At 37.4% G+C, this 23782-nt stretch overlaps 1 protein-coding gene across 3 annotated transcripts in view; it reads right to left on the reverse strand.

Annotated features, from left to right (window-relative positions):
• The window catches only part of LOC110465093 (5-hydroxytryptamine receptor-like), a 154355-nt gene that overhangs the window by 33522 nt on the left and 97051 nt on the right, over nt 1-23782 (reverse strand). For 2 of the 3 annotated variants that reach the window (XM_021520674.1, XM_021520676.1), the window contains exon 2: nt 22392-22434. The gene's annotated coding sequence lies outside the window, so the exon portion shown is untranslated. Of the gene's footprint in view, nt 1-1630; nt 1679-22391; nt 22435-23782 lie in introns of those variants that run through there. The other variant, XM_021520678.1, reaches the window with a different exon arrangement.

Here is a 23782-nt window from a genome sequence, read left to right on the forward strand (position 1 = left end):
AGGGTGTCACATCCAGTGGCGAGTAACACAGCATATGATGTCACATCTAGTGGCGAGTAACAGAGCATTGGGTGTCGTATCCAGTGGCGAGTAACAGAGCATTGGGTGTCAAATCCAGTGGCGAGTAACAGAGCATATGATGTCACATCTAGTGGCGAGTAACAGAGTATTGAGTGTCGCATCTAGTGGCGATTAACAAAGCATTGGGTGTCGTATCCAGTGGCGAGTAACAGAGCATTGGGTGTCACATCCAGTGGCGAGTAACGGAGCATCGGGTGTCGTATCCAGTGGCGAGTAACAGAGCATTGGGTGTCGCATCCAGTGGCGAGTAACAGAACATAGGATGTCACATCTAGTGGCGAATAACAGAGCATTGGGTGTCACATCCAGTGGCTAGTAACAGAGCATATGATGTCACATCTAGTGGCGAGTAACAGAGGATTGGGTGTCACATCTAGTGGCGAGTAACAGAGCATTGGGTGTCGCATCTTGTGGCGAGTAACAGAGCATTGGTTGTCGTATCCAGTGGCGAGTTACAGAGCATCGGGTGTCACACCTAGTGGCGAGTAACAGAGCATTTGGGTTTCGCATCCAGTGGCGAGTAACAGAGCATAGGGTGTCGTATCCAGTGGCGAGTAACAGAGCATTGGGTGTCACATCCAGTGGCGAGTAACGGAGCATCGGGTGTCGTATCCAGTGGCGAGTAACAGAGCATTGGGTGTCACATCCAGTGGCGAGTAACAGAGCAATGGGTGTCGCATCTAGTGGCGAGTAACAGAGCATTGGTTGTCGTATCCAGTGGCGAGTAACCGAGCATAGGGTGTCGTATCCAGTGGCGAGTAACAGAGCATATGATGTCACATCTAGTGGCGAGTAACAGAGTATTGGGTGTCGCATCTAGTGGCGATTAACAAAGCATTGGGTGCCGTATCCAGTGGCGAGTAACAGAGCATTGGGTGTCACATCTAGTGGCGAGTAAAAGAGCATAGGGTGTCGCATCTAGTGGCGAGTAACAGAGCATTGGGTGTCGCATCTTGTGGCGAGTAACAGAGCATTGGTTGTCGTATCCAGTGGCGAGTAACAGAGCATTGGTTGTCACACCTAGTGGCGAGTAACAGAGCATTTGGGTTTCGCATCCAGTGGCGAGTAACAGAGCATAGAATGTCGTATCCAGTGGCGAGTAACAGAGCATTGGGTGTCACATCCAGTGGCGAGTAACAGAGCATTGGGTGTCACATCTAGTGGCGAGTAACGGAGCATTGGGTGTCACATCCAGTGGCGAGTAACAGAGCATATGATGTCACATCTAGTGGCGAGTAACAGAGCATTGGGTGTCGCATCTAGTGGCTAGTAACGGAGCATTTGGTGTCACATCCAGTGGCGGGAAACATGGCATGGAGTGCTCCATCTAGTGGTGAAAAAACATGACAAACAACATGCAATAAAAAGATACCGAAACTAAACGAAAAACTTCATGGAACCCACCATTCCGACCTCATTCAGGAAAGTAGTCGAGTCCAGTTACACGCGGCAGTCGCTAAGGTGTCTCCCGTCAGATCTAAGGAGGTACCAAAGTACAATACATGGGGGTGTCCCTGGCGATATCGGACATGATGAACTAAACTCTTACCATGGTGGAAATATCTTCCATGTAATGGAGATTTGTTATGACGACCGCAGCCTATCATTGACGCAGCTTGACACCCATCTGACAAAACACTCAGGCTAAAAGGCTCAATAGCTACGTGAATCAGGACGTATTATCATACGTGACACAGGCTCTTGAGAAATTCACTCCGTCAGCGATTAATATTAAGTTACCACCGAGAAACGTTTAGTGCTGAGGTGGCCAGTACTGTTACAGCGTAATTATCATTAATTTGAACATTTTGTTAATGACAGTTGATTTTTTACTGATACTTTTCATGTTTGTTTTTGCGCAAGTCCAACTTAACTTAAGTATGCAAGTACGTACATGTTCTTACGTAATATCGGATGAAGACGATTTCTTTTAACAAGCACGTTTAATTAATATGTCTATAAAATAACCATTATTACACACACGTTTCCAGTAAACTCATTAGATAGTATTATCTTACCAAAAATCGCCCAACATGCGTATTTAGTACAAAGTGTTTTATAGACAAGAGTAATTAAAACACATTTGATGACTTGGCTGGTGTGACAATTTAAATTAATTATACAACATGGACACTTTAAAAAATGCATGCAAAGTGCAGTTAATGGTGTTTATTACACAACACTCTTCGACAAAATGGCCATTATGAGGTAAACGACCTCAACTTAACGGCTATACGGCATCACTTAATTAATGTTATAGAGCAATATACACCGGACATTAACAGTCTAAACGACAACACGTTATAATTTAATCTTGCTTGTAACTAGCATTTTCATTGGCTTAAAACTTGGAGTTATCAGCCCATAACGTAAAAAAAGACGTCGAGGTTTGTTATTGATTGGCTGATACTACAGCGCAATAACTTCTAAGAGAAAAGAGTCCATCAATAAAAGTGGATTTCAACAGGGATTGTGTATAGTAGATTAAATTATAAGGATTAACTTGAATATATTTTTCATGTTATGGAGCTATAACACAAAACACCGGAGTGTTCTCTCATCATAAACGGTTTATTTAGAGTACACTCCGGTTTTTTTTGTGTTATATCTCCATAACATGAAAAATATATTCAAGTTAATCCATAAATGTCGCCAAGGCTGTCTATGTAGACCTGGAGTCAGGTACAGTACGATATCAACCTTCATAGTCATAATGATATAATTTATTCATTTGATTTTGTTCAGTACAAATTAATTGCATATAATTTACCTTTAAGACTGATTTCATCCTTACGTTGATTCAATCCCATTTTCTAATATGCAATGCAATATCAACGATTCGATTCCTTTACATGTTTCTTACGCTAACATTTTTTTTCTTTGAAAATATACCCCCAACAGTGTGCAATTAAAGAGGAAAACAGATTTTTACTAAGGACTGCTACAATGAACTATGGGGAAAATGTAGGATGTACTAATAATTCAAACGGTTTCAAAAATGAACTGGAGAATCATTGGGAAAATATTTATTTAATTTATAACTTCAAAGTTTAACAACTGTAGTGTTGTTACAATCAAAACGTTTTTTATTATAACAATTATCATGTATTGAGTCTGTTGTAGAGCGTATTAAATCCTGTACAAGAAATATATCACTACATATCATTAAATATTACATAAAAGCTTATATTCTGTGTCTAGGACTGATTTAAAGGATTATTTATCATTTTAAAGATTGCTTTGCACTCTTCTCTTTTTGACTACTACGTAATTGTATATATGTAATATACAGTATCAACAGTAGTTAAACGCAAAAGAAAAACAACTACCAAAAAGAAAAAACAAGGGAACTTGAAAACTTGATGGTTTCATTAAAACTGTAAATAATCATATTTCTTTTTTAATTATAGATAGTTAAAGTTTTTTATGTAAAAGTTTTTATCGATAAAAGTGCTGTAGTCACGGAGAAATAGTGCAGTATAAATCGATTTGCCCTATACGGACCACGTTAAGACGAATTCAGGTTATAAACTTGTCTGATTATGAGCGATTTTTTTTCTGCCATAACATCACATTAACGGGATTGGAGACAATGCGATTTATTCCAATATACATGACGGCTGTTTTATCTTCCATTGGCCTTATCAAATATCAGACGGAAACAGTCCGCTTTTCATTAACCAATAACTCACGGTTTGATCACTTTAAGTGTCTCCTACATTACACCCTGGACGGCTTATGTAGAAGTGTTCGGGATCTCCCCGTCCTCTGATAGTAGATTAATCTTTATTAGGGTAAACCTAACTCTGCGGCATGTGTGATATCAGGTTTTTAAAACATTGTATTATCTGTGTTATAAGCGGCAGTCTTCACGCATGTTATCGAAGATATAAGAGGAATAACGCCGGGAGGACTATCTCTACTGAACACGGTCACGCCACAGACACCGAATCATGGAAAAATTAATAACTGTTGTCTACATGTAACAGCGTGATAATAGCACTACTATTTTTAGCATTTACAATAAATGGCTGCATTTTCAGCCAAACGTTAATGTCTTTTAAATGCACGCACGACATGGATGTATTTGACACGCATTGTAACATAAAGGAATATGTACAATGTATATAGTATTACAATTATCTTACCAATCGTATATTATAGTCAGCAGCCGTTAACCCTCTGTACGACTGTCAAGTGTCCGGGCTCTTCGACACACGGGGACATCTTTTTAAAATTAAAAAATGTCACTTTCATGATTAGATATTGAAAGATTCGTTAAAAAAATCGTCGATGTATTGAACAATCACTCGACTAATTTTGTAAATGTAAGCACTATTAAACAATTTAAATATAAATCAGATACATGTACAACTGAAGACAAAAAACACAAAAAAAACACTGTTTTAATGGGAAAATCGTATTTAAGGTCTATCATTCAATGATTGAAAAAATCTATTCATTTAGGTAAAAATCTATTCATTTAGGTAAAAATCTATTCATTTAGATAAAAATCTATGTTGATAGGTTATGAAATAATTGTCTTGCTGTAATCATTCATTGTTTGCACGAGATAAATAATATGTGGCCCAATATCAGAATCGGGGGTCACTTTCCCTTTTCTTGGAATGTATCAGAGAGCTAGTTACATGTAGCTGTGATTTTGCTTTTGTTGCAACAGTTGGGGCGTCTGTGTTGTTATGTTTCGTATCGACTCTACCCTCGTTTGGCTTTGTCTCTCTGTGGTACTCCTCTTTGGCCCTGATCAGAAGTTCGCTTTCTAGGTGTCATGATACAGGGTCAGTCTGGGTCATGGTACATCAAGGGTTCCTTGAGGGGCTCTAATAACTGCGGGCGACGTTATAACACTGAATAATGATATCAGCTGTTATGATGAAGCCAAATCCGAAACAAATTGGCGACAACATATATCGCATAAGCCATGCAAAACTTACAAAAAAACACAGGCGTGTTTTCTCATTGATAAGCAATTACATCACCCTTAAATAGTATATATTAAACAAGGAAACTAGATCAGCAATACGCCTATGCGTGTATATTAAATAAGGAAACTAGACCAGCAACACACCTATGCGTGTATCCCTCCATATTTCGTAAATGTCCAAGCTGCACGTCAATTTTAGGAGGGGGGCGGGGGGGGGACGTTCAATAGGACGCATCCATCCCTATGCATGTCGAAGGTTAAATAACAGCTGATACCATCACACATTGTGTCTATTATGAAACAGTGAAGGACAGAGAAGTCGAAGGTCAAATTGGACGAAGGATACTTGCCGGAGATATGTTTCTCATTTCAGAGAGGGCGTTTATATTGTTATTGCAAGCTCACCATCGGAGGAGTTGAGATCCCCGTGTGAACGATTGGCCATAGATGGGCTGTAGCCCCCATCTGTGCCGGGACCCCCGGGGAAATCATGGCCCATCTCCTCGTTTCTCTCCGTCAATCAAATACTATCAAGTGCAATGTTGCAATCGAGCTGATACAAGGCTGTGTGTAGCTAGGGAACGTACCTCCAAGCGCGTCCTGACATCCTCTCCAACATACCAAAAGTTTTAGTATAGCTATCATAAAATGCCTGCACTTTTTGTGTCTGTTTTCGTTATATATTGCGCCAAGTCAATGTACGTATGACCATAGATATATGTGTACAGTGAATACAGTACACATTAACAGTCACAAACGTAATGCCGGACAAGATACTACACTTAATCGCAGCAATCCAATCCTGATTTGTGATTGAGTAGCTTTTCAATCATGCGATTGGTGTTCAGATCTCCGGAAACATAAACTGATTAAAACGTTATAGTGCAAATCAGTGGCTCTTACTAACTTGAACTCAGACGTCAGAGAATGCAACCACGTGACGTCGACGACAGGGACGGCGTACCCTTCATCATCTAGCGAAATATGCTAATATCGGTCCTCGTAATTAGACTGAAGCAAAATATCGACAGGAAATCCAAATGTAATCTCTGATTCATGACTTAATATCGACGGCGATTGCGTAAATGATTTGGTAAGACACTGGAATCGATCATAAGCTGCTTTATATCACAATTATTACACTGACATTGGCTTTAATTCGTCAAGTTACAACGAACAGCATCGTAGATCCGAACCAAAAACAATTTTAAGGTTAGACATGCATATAAGAGTCATAACATTAAAATATAGGTTCTTATAATTAACTTGAAGAAAGCATAAATAGTCGCGTACTGCAAGCATTGTAGTTTTAAATACAGCATTAATGCGCATTAAATTGTCGTAAAGACAACATAACTGTTCATTTTGGCGCCGTAAAAGAAAACATTAATGTTGGTTTGGGTGTTGTTAACGGTAGCATTAATGTCCATACATAATTACAATATAATGTGTTCTTATAGGTGTCGATGGTCGGCCGGCGCAGTGGATAACGTACTCGCCTTTCACCAAGGCGATCGGGGTTCAATTCTCCGATCAGACGTAAAAATGTATTGGGTGAGCTGTCGACCACGTGGGTTTCCTCTGGTTTCCTTCCACATTAATACCCACTGCGGGCCGCCATCCGGGACGACAAAAGTAATTAATTAAGTTAGAAAACGTGTTTCATAATTGTTATAGAATAAATAGAGTTTATATAATTAAAAAAAATAAATGATCTTGTACCTAATTAAAGTGTTTGTGTTCATTTGTAGAGTATAGGTATCGTCGATGAATGAATAGTCGTAAACGTGTTTTAAGACATTTACGATTAGTTAAGGCCTTAAAGTTAGCGTGTATGTTCCTGTTAGTGTCGTGGAGACAACATAAGAGGTCACGTGAGTATATCGGAAACCATTCAATAGGAATGATATTTGTAATTTTCTTTTGTTATTTAATGATAAATAGCAAAATTCAAATAGATACACATTTTTAACATGTAGCGCGTACACGCGTACGCATTCGGCCAACTTAAACCTATATTTGGGTCTCAATGAGCCGATTTATTACTTAAATTGTGTATGTCATCATCTCAACGAGGAACAAAGGTAGTTGACAATAAGTCAATTCAGTATCCTTGTGTTTTTATAACTACGGTTTTAATCCAACTTTACGCAGCTCCGTGTGACGAAAGAGACTACAGTGGCCTCCATCAAAGGAGTCAAACGCTGTTTCAAGCTGTGGTGTATGATAACAGATGACATTCGTAAAAACTATAAAGAACGACAGAAATACATTCCTCATCTAACCTGCTCTGTTTAACACGCATCAATGTTATCTAATCTAAACAGGCCAGATTGATAGAGCTCCGTCTGTTGAATATTGAAGTATTAAAATAGAACACAACAGTGCGTCCTTGAAATTCCTAGGTCGTACACTTACGTGAACGTTTTCGACTCCCTTAGAATATGTAATGACAAAATCGAAGGCATGGGCGAGGATACCTGCAGTAGGAAGTGTCAAGTTAGGACACTGCAGCCGTGAATTTACTTATACTACTTACTACACATAAATCAAACACTTTTCACGTGAAAATTTATAAATAAATATATATCTCTGGGTCTGTTGATTCTACAAAGACAGGTTCTGTCCCACGGCGATCCTTACATGTAAACCCGAGAGGAAATACTGCAAACGATTTAAGACTATTAATTAAAATGGCGGACAGAATTTGCAGTCCCCGATAAATCCGTTGATTGCCTCTAGGGACTTTATTTCGGCATCACTAGTAAGACTCCCAATTATCGCTGGCATGTCCATTACGCATTTCTTCTGTTACGCGCGTAGTTCACGTGTAGATCGCTTCCGGCCATTAATGACCCGTGTATACTGCGACGGCAAAATAACTCGAATGCATAATTGATTGAAAGAAATGGAGAATTTCGGCACCGAAAGGTATAAAGGGGATTCAAAAACACATCTTATTTTACAACACTTAAAATGCGTCCAATCCGACCTGGTTTGGGCCTAATTGGTGTTTCCTTCGCCAGATTCGATTTCTTTATGCAATCGAATGCCAAAAAGTCATTTTTCTCTCCCCAAATTGTCCATAAGCCTTTAGATAAAGTTCGGCACTACTTCTAGCGGTATTCATTAGCGACACCAGAATATAGCTTGTTGGAATGACAGGAGCGTGCTGACGTCAAGAGCTGAGATCGTATATGTACATGTGAATACAGTTTTAAGATGTTTTGGAGGAACTAACTATTGAAAGACAAATCGTGTCAAAGTTTGAGTGTCCGAGATATATCCCTTTTTAAATTTATTTTGTCAATAGAATACTTTTTAACTTTATTAGAGATCATAAATACTAAGTTTTCTTTGAAAACAAACAGGAATTGAACACTTATTTTGCGAGATTTTGAAAACGTCTGCTTCCTTTGTCAAGTAAATAGTGTATATTAAAGCACATTAAATATATGTTACAGTGGTGAAACATGTGATATTGGAACAAGCACACCACACACCAGCTTCATGGTTTACCTATTGTTTCATTGTTTCAGTCAGGTTTTGATGACCATCTGAAATAGACATTTATCTTGTTCTTAATTGAACATTAATCAAGCATTATACATTTCAAGGTTTCGTCTTCAAGTTTATTGTCCTACTCGAGGAACATCACAAACAACAAGACTTTGCGTACATGAACTCCGTATGAATGGACCACTGACGCGGAAATAATCGAACGTCTCCGTGTTATTCTCGAAGCTATTGTTAACGATTCGTACTACTGAGTTGTGTCTGCTGACCATCCCGATGGTCTACGTACCATGGCCACATCTAACAGCTATAGGCGTAATTAGAGAATTTCACACTTGACAAATTGCATTTAAAGGAAAACACGTTGTCGGATGTAAACGGAAGTCAGTCACGTGTTGCATGACAAGTTCACCTCGGGCATTCATTCCAAGATTGTGGAGAAGTGTGAGCGACAGTTAATTCTAGAACTTCTACGTCGAAGAACATATGATGCGCTGGCAACATCTCTCGCGACGGCAAGATTTCTAAATGACAAGCATTGATCCGAATCAGATGGACGTTACAAGCGTTAGGTGTCACAAGACTGCCTGTTGGTAACTGCCACATAAAAACAGCCATGTCCGATAGATAGTGTATTAATATCGAGTACAGTAACGGTAAATCATTGAGCAGCTTGGTACACCCAACTGTGTCCAGACAAATGGTGGAGATTTGCAATGGCTGGGGATTCGCAAGGAGCTTAGCATATCCGGATATTTGGGTTTTTCTCCGCAAAAGCCCTGTTTTATTAAAAGATATTTTCTCAACAATTTATGTTAAAAATATGATCTTATTTGCATGATACTGAGGTCAAAAATTATGTAATTATATGAGTTATCCCCCTTACAAATAAAATGTTGTATGGGGGAGTGAACCTCCCGCAAAACATTTCAATTAACAATATCTATAAAATAAATGATACCGTGCAACGCTCCGAATTTATCTGTAATATTCTAACACCGAACCAATTAATCGTTCTCTAGCGTATCGCCCAAGTGTGCAATCAAAAAGGTAGCAAGACGTAAGCTTCTTTATATTTTTTAATATTATAAACAACATATTACCTTAATATTAAAACATATTTAAATCGTCTACGTCCTTGTTAGTGGCGGACCCAGGGGGGTTGCCAGGGCAACAACCTTTTTATGTGACCAAAAATAATCTGGACTTAGGTTTTTGAAGATTTTCCTCTTTTTCATATGGGATTTTCTTCTAATATCAACCATCCTGTGAACTATGATTTTCTTTGGCAAGTATGAATATCTATATATGCCTAAGGATGCAGTTGCCCAAACAAGGAGTCCACTACTTATACTCTAAACAATAGGGGATTAATCCTATTTTGTTTATATATTAGTAGGGTCTCCAGTCAGGTCAGTGATGAAGGCTCAACGGACTGTCTACCTAATCGTATTGTTCTAATGTCACGGTGTGGTGATCACCCTGTCCGTTTCAAGTTTTATTATATCCAAATGCAATACAGCATATAGGTTACAAACATACATGATTAAATATTCAAAATTCATATGTGATGTACAAGATGGCGGAGGACAATTCCATTCAAATATATATATGCCTACAGACATGTCGATAATAATACTGTTTGATGTATATTTTTCTTAAATTAGAATATGCAGGACAATGTAGTACAAAATGTACTTCATCTTCGATATCATTTTTTATCGCAGACTGTACATATTCTCTGACCTCTTGGAATGTAATTATAGCGCCCAGATTCTATGTTAAGACTGTGTGCTTGCATGCGAGATTGACTTTTTTATCCTTATATTAATGGGCTTAGTCAGATAGAACTGGACGCAAAAGGTATCAACAAGAGGCTTGTACAAATACCATTTTGAAGATGCATCAAAAGCACTGCGTAATTCTTGGATAAATACATCATGAACACGTTAAGCATACATATGCAAAAAAAAAAAAAAAAAAAAAAAGATTTTCATTTTGTACATATTGGCAAGTCCAAATATACTTAAAACCCAAATTTCCGTTGAGAGAGGATACAACCATCTGTTGGAATAAGGTATATATGTTAGTTGTTATTTCAAAGGTAGATTCCATCTCATGATAGATAAACCTGTATTTGCATCTGTGGTTTCATGTACACATGATCACCAGGAGTGATTTATTATACCTGTTAAAAAATGTAAATTTCAAAAATGTCAAAGACAATAAAGCATCCACCTTAGCATCACGTTATCAGGTGAATAATAACCAATGTTAGCATAAAAGCCTGGCATTTATATATATATCATTTTTAACAGGTGTTGTCCTTGTACATTGCATGCATAGAAATTCACAATAAAAGACAAGCAGTCAAATCATAATTCAGATTTATAACAAAATAAATTAATATTTAATTGTCAAAATGCTCGCCTAAACTACATGCACATGAAAGGCATGACACAAACATCAACATTTTAACCAAAAACCTACATTTTTACCATTGCGTCGCACGCATGGAATATCAGAGAAAGTGTTTTTCTCCTGCCCACACAACTCCAACAACCCAGGTGGAGAATAAAACGGTCTGGGGTAGATGTTGCGGTAACTGTGATGTAGCATTCAAGTGAGGTGGCACTATAAAAAAGATGCCATTGGAAGCACGGTCCAACTACAAACAGAACACAATACATCTCCAGCACACATGCATGCATACACACATAGGGGGATATTAGCAAGGTGGCATAGGACTAGTAGTTAGCGCCTCATAAGGCAGCTCCTGCGAATTCCTCAAAATTGTATATCCTTATTGTATTAATTGTATATCTATGTGCTGTAAAGCGCTTTAGAGTGGCTTATGTTAGCTTGATAGGGCGATATATCAAATGTTGTATATTATTATTATTATTATTATTATTATTGTTTCAGAGAATTTGTTTACACTCGCTCCGCTCGGCCATCATAAAATATAAATACTGGAATAATACCGCAAACTCAGACAACTGTTCTATGCCTTATTCGATCTGTTTGACAATGGAAATAATGTGTCCGATAAATTTTAGCTTTCTACGCTTGGCAGTGCTTGAACAAGTTTAGTATTACATCTTCAGAAAAAAAAAAATCCCTCTCTCTGCTCGACAGGTAAAAATTATAATTGTCACAATCTCAGAAATAATGAAGTTCTATATATTGTTTGGTGCCAAAAGTAGTATACATGTACAACCGACATGTCAATTATAATTTATTAGTTTTTTTGAGACTTTTTCTGAGTTTAAAATATTGGGAAACACCCAAAATTAATTTCTGGGCCCCCTCACCCCTGCTTGTTATAGTATTGTACATAGTACTCTGAAACAGAATAATCATTTGTAAAAACAAACAGTGATATATGGGATGATGGAGAAGTAATTAAACACCTCGGTTTGGTGGTTCATTACAGCAGTACTAATACCGTGTCATGTGGTCGTTGTCGTAACGGACCAATTAATAGTGGACGGTTATGTTACAAATGGAGAGGAGGGTCTGGTTACGTGTATGAAGGCAAGATATCCGGTTATATATACCCTTATAGATCAAAACCGTCGGTCCGCTGTAGGAGTGTGGAAACTCAACACTATACGGATAAGTCGGGAGGGCCATTACGTAAGTACCGTACGGAGAGATCTGTCACTAAGTTGATCGTCAGGTCAAATACATGGTCTTCATTCACCGACTGCCTCTCTGTGTGTGAGTAATGTGTGTTTGTCATTGAACATGATAAACTAATAAGCGAAAAAAATAGGAGAAATATATCGTGTAACGGCTAATGCGCCCCTCCCATTTCAGTAATGCATTATATATGGGTATGTTGTATAACAAGTCTACAGAGACACGCTATTTCCGCGAACATTTATCATAGAAAATTCAGCATTTAGTTAAGTGTTTCAATTTCATGGGGAAAGGTTTACACATTGAAACCGCGGGACCGATATTGAATCCCTCTGCGGAACACATCAAAGTATTTATAATGGCTGTATGACTGTTAAATCATTATCGTCGCCTAGTCTATGGATCGCTTTGTGAATTTTATGATATACCGACTATAGAAGTCTTTTAGGATCTGCTATGTATGCTATCTCTATATCGCATGAAAGGCAGAAAGGACAGTTATTGGAATCGGTGGGTCGACGCCACAGATGGGGAGTTTCACCCCGCAGTGGTACAATGAGTATTGATGACTTGATGGCCGGGTGTATCGGTAATAGATTACATGTTTCGATTATCTCAACTCTACTTACCGTAGTCCGATATAGGAATACCAATGACATTATTCCCTGATAAAATGCGGATGATCAAAGCGAACTGATTCCACATCAGTTATTCTGAATCATTTGTTATTAAAATGAGAAGATACTCTCAATGCGATCATGTTATTACTTTCTCCAAATGCCTCATAATATATTAGTCAAATTTAAAACCGTGCTTATCAATATTTTGTTAACATGAACGCCTAGTGCACATATTAAGATCAATATGTGAATGATAACTATTAGCTCTAATAAAAATGAAATGAAAAATACATAAATAGAACGCGATAGCGCATATACCAAACAATGACGTATATGAATGCCGATTAAATGTCCTATCGGGATCTCCTCTAGTTGATAACGTGAATCTTAGTCAACCAAGTACCCCCTGCAGGTCGTGCAAACAATGCTGCGGATTTTGATTGATACAATCTTATTTTACAGTTACAGTGTATTATGTTCTGTTCATCTAAATGCAGCCCCTAAGCCTATATATCTATATTTTATTTTTTACGCCACCGTTATCGTACAGAACCAAAAATGGCACTTAAGTAGAAGATCATCTCATTGTTTTATTGGGTAATTGTTTGATAGAGCGTCAACACCTAGTGTCGGTGGGCATACACGCAGTCTCCCTGTGGAGAGGATATACATTGTAGATTAATGGAACGTTTTAATATTTCAATAACAGAACTAAAAAGATGGTGTTAAGTTCCCCTTACCGTAGCCAAGACTCAAGCTGTTTTATTGACACTTGAGTCACATGTCTTCTTGCATCGTGTTTTAATTAACATGGGAAACAACAATTCAGTACTTTCGATGTAAAGGCGGAGTTTTATGTTTTCTTAATTTCAACTGTTTTCCATCAGTGTTGATTATTCAAATTGTATTTATATTACTTAAAAAAACAAATCTTCACATCAAACAATAAAACATGAGCAATGACACAAGAAAAAACGAACCTGACAAGTATCCACTTCCCCTGAAGACCACAGCATGTATTGATACATGTCGTGTTGAGTCAAGCAGAGTGGAAACATGTCGTACAAACGCTGATATATGGTGTTCCGAACGGCGCCTAACGCGCTACAGACACATGGAAAGCACCAGTCTGGACATTTTCCAGACCCAACACAGCCCGGATGTTAGCACATCTCTCGGGATTTGATCCGTATAGTGCATTGTAAGACACACAATCCAAAGATGACAAGTAGCATGTTGACCAGTACATAAGGAGATGTGAGATTCTTATTATAGGAAGCAGTCCAAGAGTTTAAAAAAGGTATGATCATTTAAGAAATCGAAACCCTGACAGTGACATCCAGTAATAAAATTATAAAGCATATAAGCCTGAAGTAGTTTTTAGTTGTCAGTTATCAAATCACAATTTCCTCGAATTCTGAAAGCATGTGTCATATGAAAAGATTACCAATGACATTTGATTTCTTAAAACGTGATTCATTGCATTTCAAAATTATCGATATTCGTCTGCTAGCATACATCATCTCGTCCTATTACGTAAAATAAAAAGGTTTGCAGACAAGGACAGAATCTGAATTAAACGCAGACTTATAAAATCAACATTAATCGCAGCAAAAAAAACTAGGGGGATTATTGGTTTCCGAATGTGAGGGCCTTTCCTTACTCCGTTTGACCTCCTTCGGCCCCGGGGAACTATTGGTCATCTCCTACGGTAGTTACAGAGTGTGTTATGGTGGTCAAAAAGATTTATACTTGATATTTCCAGACATTTGTCATTTATATATGATAATCTCTCCTACGTAATAATGGCACGGCATCTGGTCCGAAGAGGAAACATGTTAAATTATACCATAGTACATTGTACTTCTCGTCATATGTTTACATTTCCAGCTGCCTGTACCATCGTGTTGGTACATACCTAGCAATTTACTGGCACCAGTGTAGTTTCGATCCGTTTGATATATTCTAAGTGGCAATGAAAGGTGTATTGGTATATCTTTGGGTTGTACACTAACATTTATAAACGTATATAGATACCTAGAGGTGCACCTTAGACGCAACGAAAAACAACAGACCCGGTATTTATCTCTGTGGGCATGTCGACTTTGTACAGGTTATGTCTAGAGCGAATATGGAGAAACTATTATATTTTTCCCAGATGGAAAAAAATCACCCCCTGCCAGTGTGCATTATCTGATTTGTTGGAAATAGGCACGAAGTACACGATTATGTCATCGTCTCGTCAACAACTCTGATAGAAACATACGAGAAACAATGAAAACAACGCAACAATTACTGTCTGTCCTATATAATTTGCATAAGTATTCTTAAGTTTTCTAAAGTACATGTATAAAAATCGTTCGAGAGTAACCCAGGCGTATATTGTACAAGGGATACATTCATATACACTATCTTTTTCACAGTCGTTGCTTTACCTATACATATAAGATAAACTCTTGTTTACAAAAGTCCAAAATACTAACTCAAAAAAGTGTGTTTGGGAACGCCTATTGAATTCGACGAGAGTTTTCAACTTTCTGGGAGCAGATAGTAAACTATTCAAAATGTTTGCTTTAACTTTTTGGGTTTGAGGTTAAAGAACGGGTCCTGTCCCATCTACAATGATGTTGACAATCTCCCTTGAACTCGAAATAACTGTTTAGTTCTTTGTATAGAACGGGTATATGACAACATTGTACATGTACGTTTTCCATACAAGTAACAGACAAGCCATAGCGTTTTGGACTCTCCGCAGACGGCTACAGAGCAGTGCTACTATCGTAGTTCAAAAACAGGAGCATGTAACAAATAAATGCATCAAAGTCTTGTATGCATCCGTATTGGTGACGTTTGGATACGTCAAGTGTTAATTTGCATGTTAATGCATTTTCTTGCCCGAACAGATGTATGCTGTTCACTAAGTGCTTCAAAACCAATTATGAATGGCTCAGGATCATCCACGCCACCTTCAATAGACGGGGAAGTAGCAAAAAACTGAATGTCTTTGATGTAAATTCGAGGCATTTCCTTAAGCTGACTTTCTCCTTCACACGACCTGGTTTACCGCAATTGAATGCGTCGCAAACACCAGAATTTTTACCTAAGGGTCTTTTGTAACACCACACCGCACCGAAAAGACCGTTGAAGAGATTTATCTTCTCTAGTGATGTTTACATCCACTGTGAGCTCTGTGATTTAGATAGCTTTTGTCACAAGTTACACAAGACCCAAAGGATCGAGGATCTTGGCACACTGACGAGCATCTACATGAGTGTGATAATGATCTCCTTTGGAACTGCAACTTTGTAGTCTATTTAGATAGACCAGTCTTCAGAAAAGACGCTGCTGTGCTTGAATGGAGGGGAGAGATGTTGCTAACACACAATCTGAAGTTTGGAACACCAGCGCGGTCAGAAAGGTCATGTGTTCGGTGTGTGTGAGTAGACATCATCTTGGTTGGGAATCAAATGTTTAACACTTCATTATTTCAGGAACAAGACAGCCAATCCACCACCACGTCTGTCATGTTGGGCATTGTGGAGGATATTGTAGACTCTTGGTTCTAGCAAAACTAGTATTTAGCCATCAAAACCTGTAATGTACTGGGTATCTATTATTGTCGGAATATCAACGTCCTGAAATGTTAGAAAGTCAGCGAGTGATAATGACTTCTTCTATTCTGAGTTGAAATTCAGAGATATTGCATAGACTCAATGTAACAACTTAGTCTAAAGGTTCCGTTGCCGGGTTCGTTTAACAGATTGCTACACAAGGAGATATTGGTTTGAGCATTGTTGAAGCTTTACCATGCCAGGATGTACAGTAACGTGATATTGTAAGAATTGAAATCGTCATTTATTGATGAAAGTTCCACCTTTCCTTGAGTTTAACTATCTGGATAGAATTATTGAAAATGTACATAGTATTGTTTAGTTTCCTCATGGCCGTGGTAATTTACTCCTAACCATGTGTAGGTTAATGCCCCGGATAACTGTCCGTGTACCACACCCAATGCGACGAGTTAATATGTAGAAAAGGAAGTGATATATTGAGCCCAGCCATTGTAGAAGGATGGCAGTGAACCAACTGTGTGGAAACGACCACAAGGGTATGATATTGTGTCCGAGACAATACTGACGTATAATTTGGTTTGGTTTGGTTTTATTTTGTTTAACGTCCTATAAATAGCTAAGGTCATTTAAGGACGGCCTCCGCTGTGTGCAAGATGCATGCGTGTAGTGTATGTGTGTGTATTTTGAGGGGATGTTATATGTTCGTGTTTGTCTCCTTGTAATAGCGCGGAACGGATGCCGACTGTATAGTGCTACCTCACTGAAACATACCGTCGCATACAAATACAGGTGTATGATACCAGAATTTTAACAGATATGTTTTTCGTAGAATGTCCGACAATATTACACGAACCATTTATTCATAAAATCGAAAATCATATTGTTAAAAGAAATTGTTGTTCTCAAGGAGGAAAATGTTTGGTATTCAGGTTAGCTTAAAACTATTATGAATTATGTTTCTTCTAAGATGTCATAGTATTCTGTTTGAACATTCGAACTGCCAATACAAGCGTCTACGTTACTGGTAAATGATCTTTAGTGTTTGCTTTAGGAAGCATGCTACAAATTGCCAAGCTTAGAGTTAAGTCATATATATTGTCCATATGTCGCCCTTGTAATCTACGTCACAATGACTCGCGAACTACGTTCAATTCTATATGCAGATTATGTTGTAAAAAAAATATTGTACAACAGCGCCAATGTTAAATGACAAAATAATGATAAAGCAGGCTAATAGAAACTGAGGATTAATCAAAACAAAATGAACGATACCCAGGTAAACATAACTCTGTTTTCTAGAAATTCTGCCGACCAAAAGTACATGTATATCAAAATGCGGGGATGCTTTAAGATGTGTTTCAATGTATGGCTAACTTTTCATAGTTTACATTCAACTTCATAATTATTCATTAACACAAATAACATTACATTTCATAGATTTAAACTAGTGTGTGGCAAGGTAGCATTAAATAAATACATACGCTGTTAGGTAAAAGAAGTTAAAATGTTTTTGGATATTTTATCGAATATCACAAATGCGTAAGTCAAAATTCAAATTCCCAAAATAAAAGTACATTGTACTTTTGCTGCTGTCAAAGTTAATTTGTCAAAACTGCATGGACAGTATGTATTCATATCAGCTAATGTCACATCTGATAATGTTGTAAATATTATTTTGAAAACAGCATATGTATTATTTAACAAATCATATTTCTCTACTGGAATCAGTTGGTTTAACAAAGAAGGACTGGTGCAAATATACTTTGCCCTTATTGAATCCAAGAGTACTTACAAACAATAGTGTATTACAAAGTTTTCCTGTTTGTTAACTCTGGAGAGTTCTAGAAAACTATATACATGTGTCGCCTTTTTGTATCAAATCGACTTCTGTTAAAACTGACTTCTCCACATTGTTTACTTTGGTTCGCCATTCTTAACTTGAATCACGTCTATCGGATTGGTATATCAGTCTTTTGTTAAACTGACAAATGCAGATGTAATCATATTGTTGTCAATCGTTCTTGTTCAACAGCTTTTGTGTTGCATCACTTTTCGCTGATACATGATTGTAGTCTAATATAGCTTACTGTATATGAGAACAATTACAGAAATAAAATTTGATTGACAGATTAAATATTCAACTATATTGGTGAGGTTTATAACTTTAACAAATACGGGCAAATTTTTGTAATTTATTCATCTTGATTAATTTATATTTATATATTTATTCACTTATACAACTATTAACACTTGATGTATGATAATGCTCGTTAAATTAAGGTTGCCAGACTCTCACTTTTTTACTTTTATCATAAAAATAATGACATGAATTCCAATCCATCTGACAAACTTGACCGACTTCACACTCACGGATGCTACATCATCTTTCCTCCATGACAACATCCCAGACTCCCTTGCTAATTGGGTGCACCTGTCATGTCACTTTATTATAAACCATAGGTATAGCATTGAATAATATTCGGGTCTTTGATATTTAATGGCCTGTCATTGTGACGTGATGTCCATCTTAAAGACTGCTTTGTTGACCGTGCTGAAGGACGTGAATACTGTGTATATGTTCGCTGGAGACCTACAAACTGTACTTAATTTGAAGAGAAACATCTGGATGTGCTACATAAAATGCGTCCATTAATGAGCATTTCCTAAGTTAGTGATGCATGTCCTTAGGTTTGGGTGTTCACTTGGTTTTTATCTTTGTCGTTTGATATCTGCCATGTATTTCAATATTGCGAATGTGTGTCGACGTTTTTTTCTGTTTTTGATCATAATTATTTATCGGTTCCATTGGGTTAAATCGATAACACATAATTCAAACGATACCTTAATGATTTGTTATTAAATTCCGGTTGGCATTTAACAGACTGTGCTCATCAATCAATGTTCGGACACTGAGTTTAAACCTCTTTGGATGCCAGCCTGTGTCGTGTTCAACATGCCCGTGTTTATTGGCACAACATGCTTAAACCGTCTCCGGAGAGTATTACTTGGACGGTATCTATTTGTTTCAATTAAACTTAATTCAATATTTATAATAACAAATTGATTCGTGGGTAATCTAACGCCACCTAGTGGTGGCAGGATACATTATAGAATCATTAAGAAAAGCACCATCATCTTGCCAGCATTGATTAAATGTGTTTTGCGCATGTCTTTTATTATTTGTTTTGTAAAGTACACCTACACAGGTGACTTCACAGTCTACAGGTCTGCCTTTTCTCGTTTTTAGTCCTATTAGGTCTATGTCCATCATTATGAAAAAGTATATAAGACAGTCACCTGTTCATATTAAATACAGAAGTAAACGATTGTTAAAGGTAGTATCAGACGTGTTTAAAACCCCAGACAAAATGTCTCTACCGTAATCTCAACCGCATTGTACTGTTTTTTGACAACCCTACCCAACCTTCCACCCCCACGCAACTCCCAGCCCCACCCCTAACATAAAAATAGAATCAATCACCGTTTCTTAACTTATTAATGTCATTATTTTGCATACTTGCACACATGCAGATCTGATGCGCATGCTACTGCAATACTTTTCAGAATGATGTGCTGTATTCTCTACTTTTTTAGTTGATTTTTGTACACGTCATATATCATTCTACATTCTCTCTCAGAGTACGATCATTCTCTTCCATGCTTTACGGGTATTTTTTTTATATTTACTTTCCCTACCCTGTGTAATGCATCTCTCCCCAAGACAATGCCTCTATACGTCATTGATCAATGATGATGTACTCTTTCCCTCCCCAATTATTTTGCGCATTCCGTTGACCTTTGTCTGATTAAGGAGGTTAATTCTTATTATCAATATCTGTTTTTCTTCAGCATGGCAAATTTTGTTAATATTAGACATGTCTAGCAGAAACATAATCGAATCATTCTTATGTAATATAAGTAATGTTTCAATCGAAAAAGGTGCAGATCCTGTGAAATGTTCACCAGGCCAGGTCTATCGAAAAGTTTAAGTGCACTATGTTGCGCATGTCCATGACTTGCATTTGATCATTGGATATCGATATACGTTACGACATGATTAAATAGGTAGATATAGATAAATGTCGGAAACAAACCCATTTATCATCTTATTTTATATTGATGTTTTGAACCGCTCAATCACTGCATGTACATGCATCAAGCAGCATGCAGTGGTGGGCGATTAAAAACGATCTTCTCCAGAAAAAATAATCGTTAGCATATTTATTATGAAACAACGTCAGACAACTTGAATGAACTGATCTCGGTTTCAAACCAAAGGTAATTAATCAAGAATAATTGATGATGATGGGGAATTGGGTTGGCACAAAATCCGATGCCAACGACCCGTCTGCATTTTGTATAAGGATGAATGCGTCTGCCTGTAGGACATTGTGAATTATTGCACTACTCAAACAAAAAGCCTCAAACCCTATGCCTGCCAATCATGCAATATATGTCTCCTCCGGGACCAACGTGTGCTGTAATATGCGTGAACCTCTCTGACCTCATGTGGGCTCCATCGCCAAAAAATGATTAATTCTTCTGGTTTAGTATGACACAAACGGTACACGGAACGTCTCCATTGGCCGACCGCTGATTAATTTACTATTAATGACACTCTGGTGAAGAGGACAGAGAAATAAAATCTCACTTTATTAAATGAATATTTGATTATTGTACTTTAATCACTCGAAGACCAGCAGGAAGTAGTAATCACACGTGTAATTAACGGATCCTGGTACGGTGATGGAATCGTACGGATGTAAAACTTTACGAACTGAGCTATATGGGTGTTGAGCTTCTACGGGGTCGTACTTTTACAGATTGATTAACCTTAAGGAACCCATATTACAGGTGAAGCCAGGCCGAGTCCTGTCGTGACACCAGCAAACCGTTATTTATTTCACTGGAACGGTTTTAACCTAAATAAAATGTATGATGCATTTTAACGGCCGAGACGGTTACAAGCCGCGTAAATACGTTAGTCATATGTCAGACATTGAGAACGTAAAGAAATGTCTATGTTTAGTTCCTTAGTTTGTTACCTTAAAGTACTCAAACTACTTTGTCCACACTTTATCTTATGTCTAACGTCATAGGTAAAATCAAACAAACACGTCACCGTTTTTTAAAATGTTGTGTTGTTTAGAGAATATAATGTGTCTTAAAATGACACGGTACGTACTGAGGAAAACACAAGTTATTCCACAAACACATCTCATGCGATTTAAAAGCACTACACGACAGTTCCTTTGTTCATGTACGCAACTCATTTAAATATGGCAGTATAGCAACACGGTTCATGTGTTGCCTTGCAAATGGACAGATAAAATACAAATGGAGAAAATAAAAAATACTATAAAAACGAAAATTCGGAAAAAAGATTCATCAGTTTTGTATGAATAATAAAGGCTACGTTTGTTTTGAGCACAAACACGTTTTCAATTCCTCTTTGTGTTCAAATCAAACTTAGCCTTTACTATACAAACGATATTGACATATCTAAGACCCGTATAGTCTATCTGAAAGACAAGTATGATGTGCACGTCTTCGTGTCTTAAATGAAAATTATCGTGTAATTTACTCACAAAAGGGTGGTGTGTATTCGGTAACTTGATACAGTTTCTTCCAGATCAAATGTGACGTGAACAAATAATCAATATTTTGTTTTTTTCTAGTATCAGTAAACTTTTTTTCTTTTCTTTTTCATTATCGATATTTTTGGATTCTTTGTTAATGTCACACACGTTCAGTTTCTCTCTGGATTTTATTTAGGTTCTCATATTTTTTACACGTACAGTACTAACGTGCATTATCAACACTGATGTTCATGGTTTGATAAGTTAATTAGTCGTGTTGTTTCTAATAAAAAAAAAAAAATCCCGGATTTCCTCTACAATTTCTAGCATATCTACTCCCGCTAATAACTTGATTTCCAAGAATGGAAAAGTCATTGAACGCAAATATTCTCCTGATACATGCACATAGGTCATTCAACTAATATAGACTTACCTTTCTCAGTTTCCGTTTAAACGTTGAATGCTCTGGTGAGTACCTAAAAATAAAATGAAACATATTAATTATCTCGATAATAGTAGTGCACAGTACTACAGCTTAATGTGAAATGCAGCTGTGTCAGTAGTCCTGTGGAATGTGTGGGAGTATCTAAGTGTAAGGGACTGACACAATAGTTGACACCTGCTAGAATACTGGGTATTACACTGTACGTATTCCGTCTTTGCGTATTGCAGAGGTATCTTCTCTTTGGAGCAGGTATTGATTGTTACGTCCTTGGTTTGTGCGAGAAAATTACGTCGTTTTCTCAAAAATTGATGACGTTACCCTCTCAAACAAGTGACGTAACAATCAATACCTGCTCCCAAGAGAAGATAACTCTGCAATACGCAAAGACGGAATAACGACCCTACAGCATGTCACGTAGTGTACGGGTAAGGACGGATTCACTGTCACTACTTAATCTCTGAAGTGTCACGTAGTGTACGGGTAAGGACGGATTCACTGTCACTACTTAATCTCTGAGGTGGCTTCTTGATGATTCAAAGTTTAAGCACTAATATAAACAGCTCTTTCAATCTGGTATATTCCTTAGCTTGGCGGATTTTAATTCCACTGTAACATTCCTTGTGTATGTTGTAACAGTCTGTATCTACGTAAAACAGTAAGACACACATATCCTCCACGTCAATATTAAAATTACCCTCTCTAGTCGGATACAAATCTTAACAAAGTTTTGTTAATTTGCTCCAAAAATAACTGTGTATTAGTGATTCCATCGAGACCACAGGAAACTGGACGAAAAATGTCTCCTACTGTTATTCCAGTGTAGCTGATACCTAACTTCGTTATGATTGAGAGGAACTGTATGAAACATTAAAACCTAAATGTCACCTTAACCCAGCATGGGAATAGTATGCACCCCTAGACTGTTCATCAACTTAAATATGAAGTATAACTAAATTTAACTCTATCACATATCGATTACAATACAATTACAATTAAAATAACAATATCAGTACAAAACTTCAGTAGAGTTTATATGTTTTACTCTCTACTATCATTACACATTGCACTGTTCATTACATAGTACATTAACTCATTCACCACTGAAGACACATTTTAACTTTTCCAATTCAAAAGCCGGAATAGTTCATTATGAAATTGCAGGGGTGAATGAGTTAATTCTATTCAAAACCGCAGTATAATCAGAACCCACTAGTGGAATTCCACCTCCTCTCATCGTGGTAAGAGAATAGCTCTCAATGCTGCCGCATCATTCGCCCCACTGATGATATCGGGGGGGGNATTTTTATCACAAATGCCCTAAAGCAAAAGTTTTTAAAGATATGAGCCAAATCGATTTAGCTCAGTCACGACACAGCATC

The sequence above is a fragment of the Mizuhopecten yessoensis genome, unplaced genomic scaffold, assembly GCF_002113885.1.
Source record: "Mizuhopecten yessoensis strain PY_sf001 unplaced genomic scaffold, ASM211388v2 scaffold11053, whole genome shotgun sequence".
Taxonomy (NCBI): Eukaryota; Metazoa; Mollusca; class Bivalvia; order Pectinida; family Pectinidae; genus Mizuhopecten; species Mizuhopecten yessoensis.